This window comes from Mobula birostris, chromosome 10 (assembly GCF_030028105.1).
Source record: "Mobula birostris isolate sMobBir1 chromosome 10, sMobBir1.hap1, whole genome shotgun sequence".
Classification (NCBI taxonomy): domain Eukaryota; kingdom Metazoa; phylum Chordata; class Chondrichthyes; order Myliobatiformes; family Myliobatidae; genus Mobula; species Mobula birostris.
The window spans coordinates 44,295,922-44,310,738 of record NC_092379.1 but is presented as its reverse complement, the minus strand read 5'-3'; positions in this window follow the sequence as shown (position 1 = coordinate 44,310,738).

The following is a 14,817-nucleotide window of genomic DNA, read 5'->3' as shown; positions in this document are numbered from 1 at the left end:
CACAGCCTCAGAATAGAAGGACGTCCCTTTACAGCAGAAGTGAGGAGGAATTTCTTTAGCCAGAGGGTACTGAATCGGTGGAATTCATTGTCACAGACGGCTTTGGAGGCCAAGTCATTGAGTATATCTAAAGTGGAGGTTGACAGATTCTTGATTTGTTAAGGGCGTGAAAGGATACGGGAGGAGGCAGAAGAATGGGGTTGGGAGGAAAAATAAATCAGCCATGATGGAATGGCAGAGGAGACTCATAGAAACAAAGAAAACCTACAGCACAATATAGGCCCTTCGGCCCACAAAGCTGTGCCGAGCATGTCCCTACCTTAGAAATTACTCCGCTTACCTGTAGCCATCTATTTTTCTAAGCTCCATGTATCCATTCAGGTGTCTCTTCAAACACCCGATCATTTCTGCCTCCACCGCCGTCTCTGGCAGCCCATCCCACACACTCACCACTCTCTGCATAAAAAAAATTTGCATTGAAACATAGAAAACCACAGCACAATACAGGCCCTTCGGCCCACAAGGTTGTGCCGAACATGTCCCTACCTTAGAAATTACTCGGCTTACCTGTAGCCATTTATTTTGCTAAGCTCCATGTACCTATCCAAAAGTCTCTTAAAAGACTCTATCATATCTGGCTCCACCACCGATGCTGGTAGCCCATTCCACACACTCACCACTCTCTGAGTAAAAAACTTACCCCTGACATTTCCTCTGTCCCTACTCTCCAGCACCTTAAACCTGTGTCCTCGTGTGGCAACCATTTCAGACCTGGGAAAAAGGCTCTGACTATCCACATGATCAATGCCTCTCATCATCTTACACACCTGTATCAGGTAACCTCTCATCCTCCATCGTTCCAAGGAGAAAAGGCCGAGTTCACTCAACCCATTCTCAGAAGTCCTGCTCCCCAATCCAGACAACATCCTTGTAAATCTCCTCTGCACCCTGTCTATGGCTTCCACATTCTTCTTGTAGTGAGGCGACCACAGTACTGCAAGTGGGGTCTGACCAGGGTCCTATATAGCTGCAACATTACCCCTCGGCTTCTAAATTCAGTTCCATGATTGATGAAGGCCAATACGCTGTATGCCTTCTTAACCACAGAGTCAACCTGCGCCCCAGCTTTGAGCGTCCTATGGACTCGGACCCCAAGATCCCTCTGATCCTCCACACTGCCAAGAGTTTTACCATTAATACTATATTCTGCCATCATATTTGACCTACCAAAATGAACCACTTCACACTTATCTGGGTTGAATTCCGTCTGCCACTTCTCAGCCCAGTTTTGCATCCTATCAATGTCCCGCTCTAACCTCTGACAGCCTTCTACACTACCCACAACACCTCCAACCTTTGTGTCTCAGCAAACTTACTAAGCCATCCCTCCACTTCCACTTCCTCATCCAGGTCATTTATAAAAATCACGAAGAGTAAGGGTCCCAGAACAGATAACGGAGGCCGACCTCCATGCAGAATATGACCTGCCTACAACCACTCTTTGCCTTCTGTGGCAAGCCAGTTCTGGATCCACAAAACAATGTCCCCTTGGATTCCATGCCTCCTTATTTTCTGAATAAGCCTTGCATGGGGTACCTTATTAAATGCCTTGCTGAAATCCATATACACTACGTCTACTGCTCTTCCTTCATCATTGTGTTTAGTCACATCCTCAAAAAATTAAATCAGGCTTGTAAAGCACGACCTGCCCTTGACAAAGCCATACTGACTATTCCTAATCATGTTATACCTCTCCAAATGTTCATAAATCCTGCCTCTCAGGATCTTCTCCATCAACTTACTGAGGTAGGACTCTTTGGTCTATAACTTCCAGGGCTATCTCTACTCCCTTTCTTGAATAAAGGAACAATATCAACAACCCTCCAATCCTCTAGAACCTCTCCCATCCCCATTGATGATTCAAAGATCATCACCAGAGGCTCAACAATCTCCTCCCTCGCCTCCCACGGTAGCCTGGGGTACATCTCATCCAGTCCTAGCGATTTATCCAACTTGATGCTTTCCAAAAGCTCCAGCACATCCTCTTTCTTAATATCTACATGCTCAAGCTTTTCAATCTGCTGCAAGTCATCACAACAATCACTAAGATCCTTTTCTATAGTGAATACGGAAGTATTCATTAAGTACCTCTGCTATTTCCTCTGGTTTCATACATACTTTCCCACTGTCACACTTGATAGGTCCTATTCTTTCAAGTCTTATCCTCTTGCTCTTCACAAACTTGTAGAATGCCTTGGGGTTTTCCTTAACCCTGCCTGCCAAGGCCTTCTCATGGCCTCTTCTGGCTCTCCTAATTTCCTTCTTAAGCTCCTTCCTATTAGCCTTGTGCTGTGGTAAAGGAGATAGAATTATGATCATTATCTCCAAAATGATCTCCCACTGAGAGACCTGACACCTGACCAGGTTCATTTCCGAATACCAGATCAAGTACAGTGTCTTCTCTTATAGGCTTATCTACATATTGTGTCAAGAAACCTTCCTGAACACACCTAACAAATTCCAGCCCTTGTTAAACCCCTTGCTCTTGGGATCCACCAATCGATATTTGGGAAATTAAAGCCTCCCATCATGACAACTCTGTTATTATTACACCTTTCCAGGATCTGTTTCCCTATCTGCTCCTCGATATCCCTGTTACTATTGGGCGGCCTATGAAAAACACCCAGTAAAGTTATTGACCCCTTTCTGTTCCTAACCTCCACCCACAGAGACTCCGTAGACAATCCCTCCATGGCGTCCACCTTTCCTGCAGCTGTGACACTATCTCTGATCAACAGTGCCACGCCCCCACCTCTTTTGCCTCCCTCCCTGTCCTTGTTGAAACATCTAAAACCCAGCAGTTGAAGTAACCATTCCTGTCCCTGAGACATCCTAGTCTCTAATGGCCACAACATCATATCTCCAAGTACTGATCCACGCTCTAAGCTTATCCGCTTTGTTCACAACACTCCTTGCGTTAAAATGGACGTATCTCAAACATTCGGTCTGAGAGCATCCTTTCTCTATCACCTGCCTATCCTCCCTCTCGCACTGTCTACAAGCTTTCTCTGTTTGTGAGCCAACCCCCTCTTCCCTAGTCTCTTCAGTTCGGTTGCCACCCGCCAACCATTCTAGTTTAAACTCTCAGTAGCCTTAGCAAACCTCCCTGCCAGGATATTGGTCCCCCTCAGATTGAAGTGCAACCTGTCCTTTTTGTACAGGGCACACCTGCCCCAAGAGAGGTCCCAATGATCCAGAAATCTGAATCCCTGCCCCCTGCTCCAATCCCTCAGCCACGCATTTATCCTCCACCTCATTTACCACTGACATCTCCTCTGTACCCACTCCCAAGCACCTTAAAACTATGCCCTCTCGTTCTAGCCATTTCAGCCCTGGGAAAAAGCCTCTGACTATCCACACAATCAATGCCTCTCATTATCTTGTTCACCTCTATCAGGTCACCTCTCATCCTCGTTCGCTGCAAAGAGCAAAGGCCGAGTTCACTCAACCTATTCTTATAAAGCATGCTCCACAATCCAGGCAACATCCTTGTAAATCTCCTCTGCACCCTTTCTATGGCTTCCACGTCATTCCTGTAGTGGGGCAACTAGAATTGAGCACAGTACTCCAAGTGGGGTCTGACCAGGGCCCTATATAGCTGTAACATTACCTCTCGGCTCTTAAACTCAAACCCAGGATTGATGAAGGCCAATGCACCGTATGCCTCCTTAACCACAGAGTCAACCGCATAGCAGCTTTGAGTGTCCTATGGACTCAGACCCCAAGATTCCTCTGATCCTCCACAGTGCCAAGAGTCTGACCACTAATGCTATATTCTGCCATCATATTTGACTCGATAGCCGAATTCCGCTCTTGCGTCTTATAATCCTGGTTCCCTCTTGGCTCGGGTCACCTTGTCATGGAAGAGATCCCAGTGATGCTGTCTGCTCTGCACCCACACTTTGTACATTTCAGCCGTCCTGCCTTCCTGTTTCTAAACTCGCTCGTACATGGCAGAAGGGGTAGTCCAGCGATTACAATATACCAGCACTTCTTCTTTACAACTTGTCTGTTGATCTGTAAATCTCTGTTGCAGGACCTCATCTCTCTCCTTGCGGGTGATCATTGGTGCCAGTGTGGACTATGCCTTTTTATCATGGGGCAAAATACATTCTGAGCGTCGCACAAATCAGATCGATGATCTTTTCTTCAGTCTTGCTTCGTGAAGGTCGGGGCTGTGAATGAACGTTTGCATTTTCTGCTGGTTTTTTTTAGGTGTTGTCTGAAGCCTGTGGCCAAGAAATCACAGCAAAGCACATGCTGCCGACGGTTCTCCAGATGGCAGGCGATCAGGTGGCAAACATTCGCTTCAACGTGGCTAAAACATTGCAGAAAATAGGACCGGTTTTAGATGCCAGGTAAGTATTTGAGTTGGGGCTTATAACCCGGCCTGTGGAGAATGTTTCACCTCCAGTTTGGAATGGAAATTGAGACGCCACTGTGGTGGCGTTTAGTGATGGAGTCGCACCGTCTTTTGTACCCACAGGTCCAATCCGGCCAAGACCACCGTCTCTGCCGGTCCCATCGTCCCAGGTTCTCAACCTGGGGTTCATGGACCCCTAGCGTAATGATCCATGGCACCAAAATAGTTGTGCACCCTTGCTCTAAACCTTTCCTGCCCGCGTACCTGTCCTTATTGAAGTTGTTAATGTGCCTGCCTCAACCAGTTCCTCTGGCAGCTCATTCCATGTACTGCGTGGGGGAGGGGCATAAACTTAACCCTCAGGCCTCCCCCTCCCCTGTGGTGTTTGCCTCACTTTCCTGCTTGACCTTGATCCTTTGGTACCCTTAAACGATCTTCTTCTCGATCCAGAGGTTAAGGCCATAAGACACAGGAGCAGAAACAGGCCGTTCGGCCCATCGATACTGCACGACCATTCTACCATGGCTGATTTATTATTCCCCTCAACCCCACTCACCTGCCTTCTCCCCATTTTTTTTAAAGAAAGGACATCCTCGCCAAGAACATTTAGTAGCCCGTTTCTACCCTCCAAATTACCTGTTTAAGGTCTCTCCACTGCCTTTGTATTCCAAGGGCCTCATTTTACTACAGCTTTCCCAAGCAATGCGCAATATTCCTTTGGGTTCTGGATATAGTCAGTTGTACTGTATAGAAGCATGCCCTCTTGTCCATTGCATCTATACTGACAATCACTCCTTGCTATAGTAAACCCACTCAGCCACACTAACTCCACATCCCTCTGTCTTGCTCACTGAACCTGTAGAACAGGCCCATTGGCCCACAATGTTGTGCCAAACTAATTCTTCCTTTTCAGTCCGGACGAAGGGTCTGGGCCCGAAACGTCACCTGTTTATTCATTTCCATAGGTGCTACCTGACCTGCTAAGGTCCTCCAGCATTTTGTGTGTGTTGCTCTGGGTTTCCAACACCTGCAGACTTTATAAATAAAGCAGCGCCTAATTGAACCATGTCCTTTTGCCCGCACGTGGCCGATATCCTCCATTCTCCGCACGTTCATTTGCCTGTCTAACAGTGTCTTAAATACTTCAACGCTCACACAAAACGCTGGAGGAACTCAGCGGATCAGGCAGCGTCCATGGAAATGAATAACCAGTCGACGTTTCAGACCGTGACCCTTCATTGGATCGTAAACACTTGTTCTTGTTTCATACCTGCATCCACTTCCACCAGACCCGTCGGTGTGTTCCAGGTACTCAAATCCTCAGCACATCTTTGAGCTGTTCTCTTCTGGCTCTTACATCTCAACTGTGAGCCGTCTGTCTTTGCCTCAGGATTTTGTAAACTTCTATCAGCTCGTCCCTCCTTCAGACTCCATCGCTCTGCAGAAAGCAACCTCTCCGGTAACATCTGCAGTACCAGCCAGCATGTCTTCTGTACCTTTTTCAGACCCTTTAAACGGGAGACCAGAGCTGAATTCAGTACTCCAAATGTGACCAAACCAGAGGTTTATCAGAGGCAATGTCCTGTAAACACCTTCTGTACCTTCTCTAAAGTCTCCACCCCTTTAAAGGGGAGGCCAGAGCTGAATTCAGTACTCCAAATGTGACGTAAGCAGAGGTTTATCACAGGGAATGTCCTGTAAACATCTTCTGTACCTTCTCCAAAGTCTCCACACCCTTTAAAGGGCTGACCAGAGCTGAATTCAGTACTCCAAACGTGACCTAACCAGACGTTTATCAAGTGACTGTCCAGGTTTTGTACCTGCCTGCACCACCACCACCACCTCCTTTGGCAGCTCAGCTACCAACTCCTGCATGAGAAGGTTACTCCTCCAATCTTCTTTAATACATTTTCCCTCTCTCCTTCAACCACTGATGGATAAATCCTGGTTAGAAGTGAAAATCGCACAGTGAGGTTTCAGTTAACGCCACCATCATCATCTTCATCATCATGTGACGTGGGCGATCGTGGTCTCTCCATGGCCACGATTGTTCTTGGCAAATTATCCTGCAGAACTGGTTTCTGCCATTGACGCCTTCTGGGCCGTGTGTGTCTTTACAAGACAAGGTGACCCCTCACCCCGCAGTCATTATCAGTGTTCTTCAGAGATTGTCTGCCTGGCGTCAGTGGTCGTACAACCGGGAGTTGCGATCTGCACCGGCTGCACACATGACCGTCCACCATCTGCTCCCACAGCACCGCGTGACCCTGATCAGGTGGGGAGGCTAAAGCAGGTGTTGCACCTTGCCCAAGGGTGACCTGCAGGCCTGCGGAGGGAAGGAGCACCCTACACCTCCTTTGGTAGCGACGTATCTCCACCCCGCCAAGCCGTCCGGTGAACGATTTTTGTAAAATTGTGCGTTTGTGATTTGATTGGAATTTGTGTGGAAAGCAATAACAGACGGATTGCATTAAAAGGAAGTAGATGCATTCAGTGCCCCCTCTCTTCAACGGCATAAAAATGCGGCATCCAAATTATTCTCCTTTTGCATCCACTAACCCAAATGAGCTCAGCTGCAGTTTGTGACCGTACTCTGCTAGTTGAGCTCTGACCCGTATCTGGCCATGAGATCTGCCGCTGACATCTTTAAGAACCTTCTTCACTCTCTCTTTGTACCGTATAGGAAAAAGGAAAGTTACGTCACATCCGGAGTTTCTCCAGTTGCCGGACGATTTCCCTCCACGCCTCTCTGACGGAGTGGGGAACCACGTACGAGGCAAGTTACAGGAGTGGTTTGCCATTGCCTTCTGCCGGATGAGTTTCCAAAGAGATCACCAGCTCGTAACCCAGCATGGATGGAAAGCGTGCAGGGGAGCCGGCTGGATTCAAACTCGGGGTGACGCCACTACGGCATCAGCCGGGTCAGCCAACTGTATCATATGGGGACTACTTTATGTTGTAGTAACACGTCGTTGCATGCGCTATTAGGCGCACATTGATACGTATGTGTGTGTTCTGCATCGTTTTGTACTGGTAAAGAACCATGAAACTTCGCTCCTGTCTCCAGCATTTTTATTAATAGCATTGTTGTGTAGCCAGGCCACACACACAACACTCTTTAAAGAATTACCCCTGGAAATGTAAACGTCTCATACGTAGTGTCACCGGATTTTAGCTGCCTTGTAGATTCTAGTTCTGCAGTCTTTCTGCTGTCTCAGTTTAGCTTGAGATATCAAGCTGTCTACTCCCCCTATTTATTTTCATTGACTGTAGTGTACCCAGTGGCATTGTGTATCCGATGGGTTTAACTGTTAACAAAGATGTGAGGTTATTAGCTTTGCTGCTCTGTCGACAGTCACTTGTATCCAGCATGCCTCCTCCTCCTTTCCCAAAACACCTTCGCTTGTATTCCCAGCATCCAGTGGCAAATACTCGAATTAAAACTGAAGATGTTGTCCAATCTGAAACTGTTCTCGGATGGAGTGGCAGAGGAGGGGCCCAGTGAGGGGCCCACATTGGATGGGCCTTGGCTTGGGGAAGTGGTCCACATTAATGGGTCCTGACCCTGATGTAGGAGAAGGTTTCGCATTTGATGGGGCCTGGTGAAGGGGTGGGTTCCACATTGATGGGTCCTAAGGTGGGACCCACATTTAATATGGCCTCATGTGTCTGCACTGCATTGTCCCCACGTTGCTGAATGATGTGCTATAAGTTTTGACCTACCTTAATTTCCCTTTTAATCATTTTTAACATTAAAAGAAAGAGTGCCTGTTGGACAGTTACTGAAATGACTTTCAATGCCGACCTCATTATTCCAGTGACTTGAACAGCAGTGCCAGTGGATGCTGTGATTACCTGACGGTTTGGTTCGGCAGGCATTGCTTCTGTACGTATTAGTTAAAGTAGATTTTTCAATAGCTAAGCTTCTCTTCCCGACCAGAATTACACAATATTGTATCATTCCAGTGGTCTAGTCACATTTGGGATGCCATTTCAATATTGCAAATCACGTAATTTAATGTCTGTTAGCTTTTTGAATGATTTTAGAGATTGTGTTAGGCACGTTTAACCTGTTACCAGAGGACGTCTTTCTCCTAATTTGTTGTTTTGACTGCTTTCCCTAATAAAGTGGATTAAGGTAAACACTGCTTCGTGTTGCACACCAGAGAGGTGCAGGATTTACCGCCTTGCGACTTTTGCGGAGCAGAAACTCGTAAAAAGCATGACATGTGTTTCGTTTCCTTTTAATATTTTCCTTCTGTTAAATTTCTTTTTGAGGTAGCTTTCTGTGCTGTTCACTGGGTTTTAGACCAAAGTCTTGCACACAAATCAGAGTTAGTCACTGACGATTTAGTCAACGTGGAGAGACAAGTACAGCAGGGAAACAGGCCCTTCACCTCTTGTCTCTGGCGTCTTTTCTCTTCATCACTTCCTAACAAAAGCCCCAAGCCCAACCTTAGTGTCCCTCACCAGAGAAACCTCCCCTTAATCATAAGACCATAAGATGGAGGAGTAGAAGTAGGCCCATCAGCCCATCGAGTCTGCTCTGCCATCCAATTCTTCCAGTCATCCCCATTCCCCTTTCCTCTTCATGATGCCCTGGCTAATCAAGAACCTATCTATCTCTGCCTTAAATACACCCAATGATTTGGCCTCCACAGCCGCTCGTGGCAACAAATTCCACAAATTTACCACCATCTGACTAAAGAAATTTCTCTGCATCTCTCTTCTAAATGGATGTCCTTCAATCTTGAAGTCGTGCCCTCTTGTCCGAGACTCCCCGACCATCGGAAATAACTTTATCATATCGAATCTGTTCAGGCCTTTTAACATTTGGAATGTTTCTACGAGATCCCCCTCCCCTCATTCTCCTGAACTGCAGGGAATACAGCCCAAGAGCTGCCAGACGTTCCTCATACGGTAACCCTTTCATTCCTGGAATCATTCTCGTGAATCTTCGCTGAACCCTCTCCAATGTCAGTATATTCTTTCTAAAATAAGGAGCCCAAAGCTGCACACAATACTCCAAGTGTTCTCACACGAGTGCCTTATAGACCCCCAACATCACATCCCTGCTCTTTTATTCTATACCTCCAGAAATGAATACCAACATTGCATTCGTCGCGTTCACCACCAACTCAACCTGGAGGTTAACCTTTAGGCTATCCTGCACAAGGACCCCCAAGTCCCTTTGCATCTCTGCATTTTGAATTATCTCCCCATCTAAATAATAGTCTGCCTGTTTTTTTCTTCCACCCAAGTGCATGGCCATACACTTTCCAACATTGTATTTCACTTGCCACTTCTTTGCCCATTCCCCTGAACTATCCAAGTCTCTCTGCAGGCTCTCTGTTTCCTTCACCTATCTTGGTATTATCGGCAAACTTAGCCACAAATCCATTAATCCCATAGTCCAAATAATTGACGTACATTGTAAAAAGCAGCAGTCCCAACACCGACCCGTGGAACTCCACAGGTAAGCGGCAGCCAGAATAGGATCCCTTTATTCCCACTCTGTTTTATGCCGATCAGCCAATGCTCCACCCATGCTAGTAACGTCCCTGTAATTCCATGGGTGCTTATTTTGCTAAGCAGCCGCTCGTGGGCACTTTGTCAAAGGCCTTTTGAAAATCCAAATACACCATGTCTACTGCATCTACTTTGCCTACCCTGCTTGCAATCTCCTCAAAAATTTGCAGTAGATTTGTCAGGCAGGATTTTCCTTTCAGGAAGCCATGCTGGCTCTGGCCTATCTTGTCATGTGCCTCCAGGTGCTCCGTAATTTCATCCCTAACAATCAATTCCAACAACTTCCGAACCACTGATGTCAGGCTAGCAGGTCTGTAGCTTCCTTTCTGCTGCTCCGACACTTCTTAAATAGCAGAGTAACATTTGCAATTTTCCAGTCATCCAGTACAATGCCGGAATCTATCGATTCTTGAAAGATCATTGCTAATACCTCCGCAATCTCTCCAGCTACTTCCTTCAGAACCCAAGGGTGCATTCCATCAGGTCCAGGAGATTTATCCACCCTCAGGCCATTAAGTTTCCTGAACACCTCCTCAGTCGTAATTTTTAGTGCACATACTTCACTTCACTGACACACTTGAGTGTCCGGTATACCGCAAATGTCTTCCACTGGATTCTAATTCTCCAGATGTCCCCACACTCTGAGACTCCCACCTTGCATTGTTATCTCTGCACCTCCTTCCAAAAAATGTCAAACCACCTGCCCAATCTCCTGTTTAGTGAGTAACGATTTTTAATCGCCCAAAACACTGCTGCCTTGTTCTAACATGCACCAAGACCTTTCATCCATCTCTTCTGTCCTCACCAAACAACCCAAACACCTGGTTAAACAACATTTCAATCTTAAGTCTCGTGCTTCCAATCCCGTCTCCTGTTTCTGCATCCTCTCCCACTCCTACAATTCACCCCAGCCCCAGTCTCTGCACCTCAAATTCCAGCATCTTGTTCAACCATGACTTTAAGCACTCTGCTATTGATGACTGTGCCTTTAGCTGTCTGTGTCTCAAGCTCTGGAATCCCTTCCCAAAACCTTTCTGCCTCTCTCCCCACCTCTGTGATGCTCCTATGAAACTTCCCATCGACCAAACTCTGGTCACCTGTTCTAAAATCTCCTTTCATGACCTGGTCTCAAATTCTATTTGATGCTGCTGCTACGAGAGTCTCAGGACTTTTTGCTGTGTAGCTGTCAGTTCCAGTTCCGTCATAATTCACCTTTAGGCTCATAGGCCACTACAGCACAGAATCAGGTCCTTTGTCCTGTCCAGTCCATCCCAAACTATTATTCCGCTTAGTCCCAGCTGCCTGCACCTGAACCTTGCCCTCTGTACCCCTCCTATCCATGTACTTCTCCAAATTTCTCTCAAATGTTGAAATCAAACCCTTATCCACCACTTCCTCTGGCAGCTGATTCCACATTTGCACCACCCTCTGAGTGAAGGTTCACCCTTAAGTATTTCAGCTTTCATCTATAAACTATGACCTCTAGTTCTAGTCTCACCCTGCCAGCATGGGAAAAGCCTGCTTGCATTTATCCTATCTACATCCCTCATAATTTTAGATACCTCTATAAAATCTCTCCTCATTCCCCTACACACCAGGGAATAAAGTCCTAACCTATCCAACCTTTCCCGATAGCTCAGTTCCTCAAGTCCTGGCAACGTCCTTGTAAATTTTCTGTGCGCTCTTTCAATCTTACTGATATCCTTTCTTTCAGTAAGTAAACAGAACTGCACACAATACTCCAAATTTGACCTTACCTTTGTGAAAGATTGTTTCTTTACATTATAAACACCAATTGTGTTTTTATAAAACGTATCTGAAAATGACTTCAGGCATATTACTATCTTTACCTGCTTTTTATTAATTATTTTGGTCAGTTTCCTCTTTTGTGTTCCCAAGTCAGGTGGGTGTCACTTAAATGTTCCTTAGGCCAAAGGAAAGGAGTTAAGGGCAATTTATACTTCTGCATTGAATTAATGCCATAGGTACGGCGTAGCCGCGTACCCTACGCTGTAGCCTGACGTACACCTCCCCAAAAATGTAACCACGCGTTGCGGTGACGCAGACAGCAACAACTGATTGGTTGGCTTGATAGCATCGCATTTCCTCCTATGCATTTCTGGTTGCTTCTTGTCTCTCACTGGCCGGACAGGCACAGAAAATTCACCCTCCTTCTGCCTCGATCCATTCAATGCTCGTACACACCATCTCCTCCCACGTCTTCCCTCCTTTCTACGTTGCAGTAACTTCAATAAAAGTAACTCTTGTTCAATATTTATTGGCTCCAACTGCAACATGATGCTCTCAGTTTCAGTCGCCACTGCTTGAAGTACACGAAGAAACTCAACACAGTGGCATAGAAACCCCATCGCCAACTAGCGTTTTGGCGGTGAATTGCAGAGCGACGCGGACACACCAGTGCAGAAGTATAAATGCTCACAAGGGCATAGACCACTTGCGTAGGCTACGGCATCGGCTACAGGTTAGAGCCGACGCAGAAGCATAAATCAGCCTTAACGGTGGGGTGGGTGGAGAAGGGACAAGGGCAGGCCAAGTCAGTCAGATGAGGCAACTATTCACCTGTCTCTCTGCTGAGTGCACAGATTGTTCTTATTAGCACTTGTTGATGTGGAAATGTCTTTGGTACCATAGTATTATATGGGAGTTGAATTCCAAAACAGTCCAACTGGCTCAACTAATCTGTCTCAATGTTTTGCCCCCCACCCCATACAAGAAAATAGTACTGATCATATTTACCCAATCAGCTGCTATATGACTTTAGACTTGTTTCCATCATGCACCTGTCCAGTCTTTCTGCTGCAACTGTGAACTGTGAAAACAAATTCCATGGCTTCTCCAATATCTCCGGTCTTTTGTTTGAAGTTTCTTGCATTTACTGCTGTATTCATGGGCCTTTGCAGTGGACCTCATGACTACTACTGGTCCATCTTTGCAACATTTGAGAAAACACTGTCATTGCAGCACACTGGGTTCCCTTTGTCCTTACCTACCAGCCCACGAGCCTCTGTACCCAGCACTTCACTCTCCAAAACTTCTGCCATCTACAACGGGATCCTACCACTAAACACATCTTCTCCCTGCCCCCCCCCCACTCTCGCTTTCTGCTTGTCCACTCATCCCTCCCCACTTATCTCCCTCCTCCACTTATCCCTGTGAACTGCCCCGAGACCACCTCCCTCACCACTATTCAGACCCTTAAACAGTCCTTCTGTGTGAGGCGATAGTTCACCAGCAGGTCTGCCTGGGTCACCTGCTGTAACTTGGTGCAGCCTCCTCTACATTGGTGAGATTCGGCGTAGATTGGGGTATCAAATATTTGAGCACCTTCACTCTATCTGCCACAAAAGGCAGGGTCTCCCAATGGCTATCCATTTCAATTCAACTTCCTATTCCCATTTTGGCATGTTGGTTGTCTCCTCTACTGCTCAAAGAGGCCACACTCAGATTGGTGGAGCAACATCTCATATTCGATCTGGGTAGCCTCCAGCCTAATGGCACAAACACCGAGTACTCCAACTTCCAGTAATCTTTCCCCACTCCCTCCTTCTCTCTGTTTCCAGCCCTCATGCTGGCTCCTCTCTTACCCTTCTCTTCACTTCCTCTGGTTCCCCCCTCCTCCTTCCCTTTCTTCCATGGTCTCTATCAGATTCCCTCTTCTCCAGCCCTTTACTTCTTCCACCTATTACCTCCCAGCCTCTCACACCCCCCTCCCCCTTCCCCCTCACCTGGTCTCGCCTATCACCTTCCAGCTTGTACTCCTTCCTGTCCCCGCACCACTTTATTCCAGCTTCTGTCCCCTTCCTTTCCAGTCTGTCCTGATGAGGGGTCTGTTTATTCCTCTCCAGAGATGGTGCTTGATCTGCCGAGCTCCTGTGTTAGTGTGACCTGTGCTGTTCCAACAAGAAAGATTCCAGTTTCAAGGTCACTCAAGTTAAGAGCAGTGGGGTAATCAGGTTGTTCTCACTGAATCCTGGTCTTCATTGGTGTGTTTTCTTGCAGGGAGTGCTGTTGGAGAGAAGTGAAAACACACTAAATAAGGAGAAGTATGTGACCCAGCATGGAGCAGTGTGCAGGGGACCCAGCTGGATTCGAACTGGGGACCTTTCGTCCCCAAGTCGGACTCTGATGCCACTACACCACCAGTCGGGTCACAGAACTATAGATGGGGAAATGCAAGCAGACTTTTTCCACTGAGGTTGGGTGGGACAACAGCTCGAGGTCATGGGTTAAGGGTGAAAGGTGAAAAGCTTAAAGGGGAACATGAAGAGAAACTCAGAGGGTCATGAGAGTGTGGAATGAGCTGCAAATGCAAGTGGTGCACGCAGACATCCCACCCTGCAAAAACTCATTTCAGGGAGGTAGCACCATCAATTTGCGAGAGACTCCTGGAACTTCCGGGAGAGGTGGGATAGCTGCAATAGCGTAGCTCCTTAGCAGCTAGCCGGCTAGTTTAAATAACGTTAGTAATGTTAATGAATGAATGACACCTGTTAAACTCACCTCAACATGTCTATTACAGTCTTAACCCCCCATGGGCAATAGAAAGGTCACTGTTACAAGCAGTGCAGCGAGCAACACTGTCATTATTTTGACCCCTGTTAGGCGGGGGTACACTTTAGTGTAGTGTGGGGTGAAGTGCGTTTTATATTTTCTTTTTGCTTTTTGTGGAACACTCTGCCATATCCATCTATCCTCTCTCCCTGCGCCCCCTCTCCCCTCCCACCTCCTCCCTCCACCCTCTCCCCTCCCCCTCTCTCCCCCCTCCTCCCATCTGTGTGTGTGTCTCCCTCTCTGTGTGTCTCTGTGTGTGTGTGTGTGAAAAAAATCCATTTCCAGGATATTGT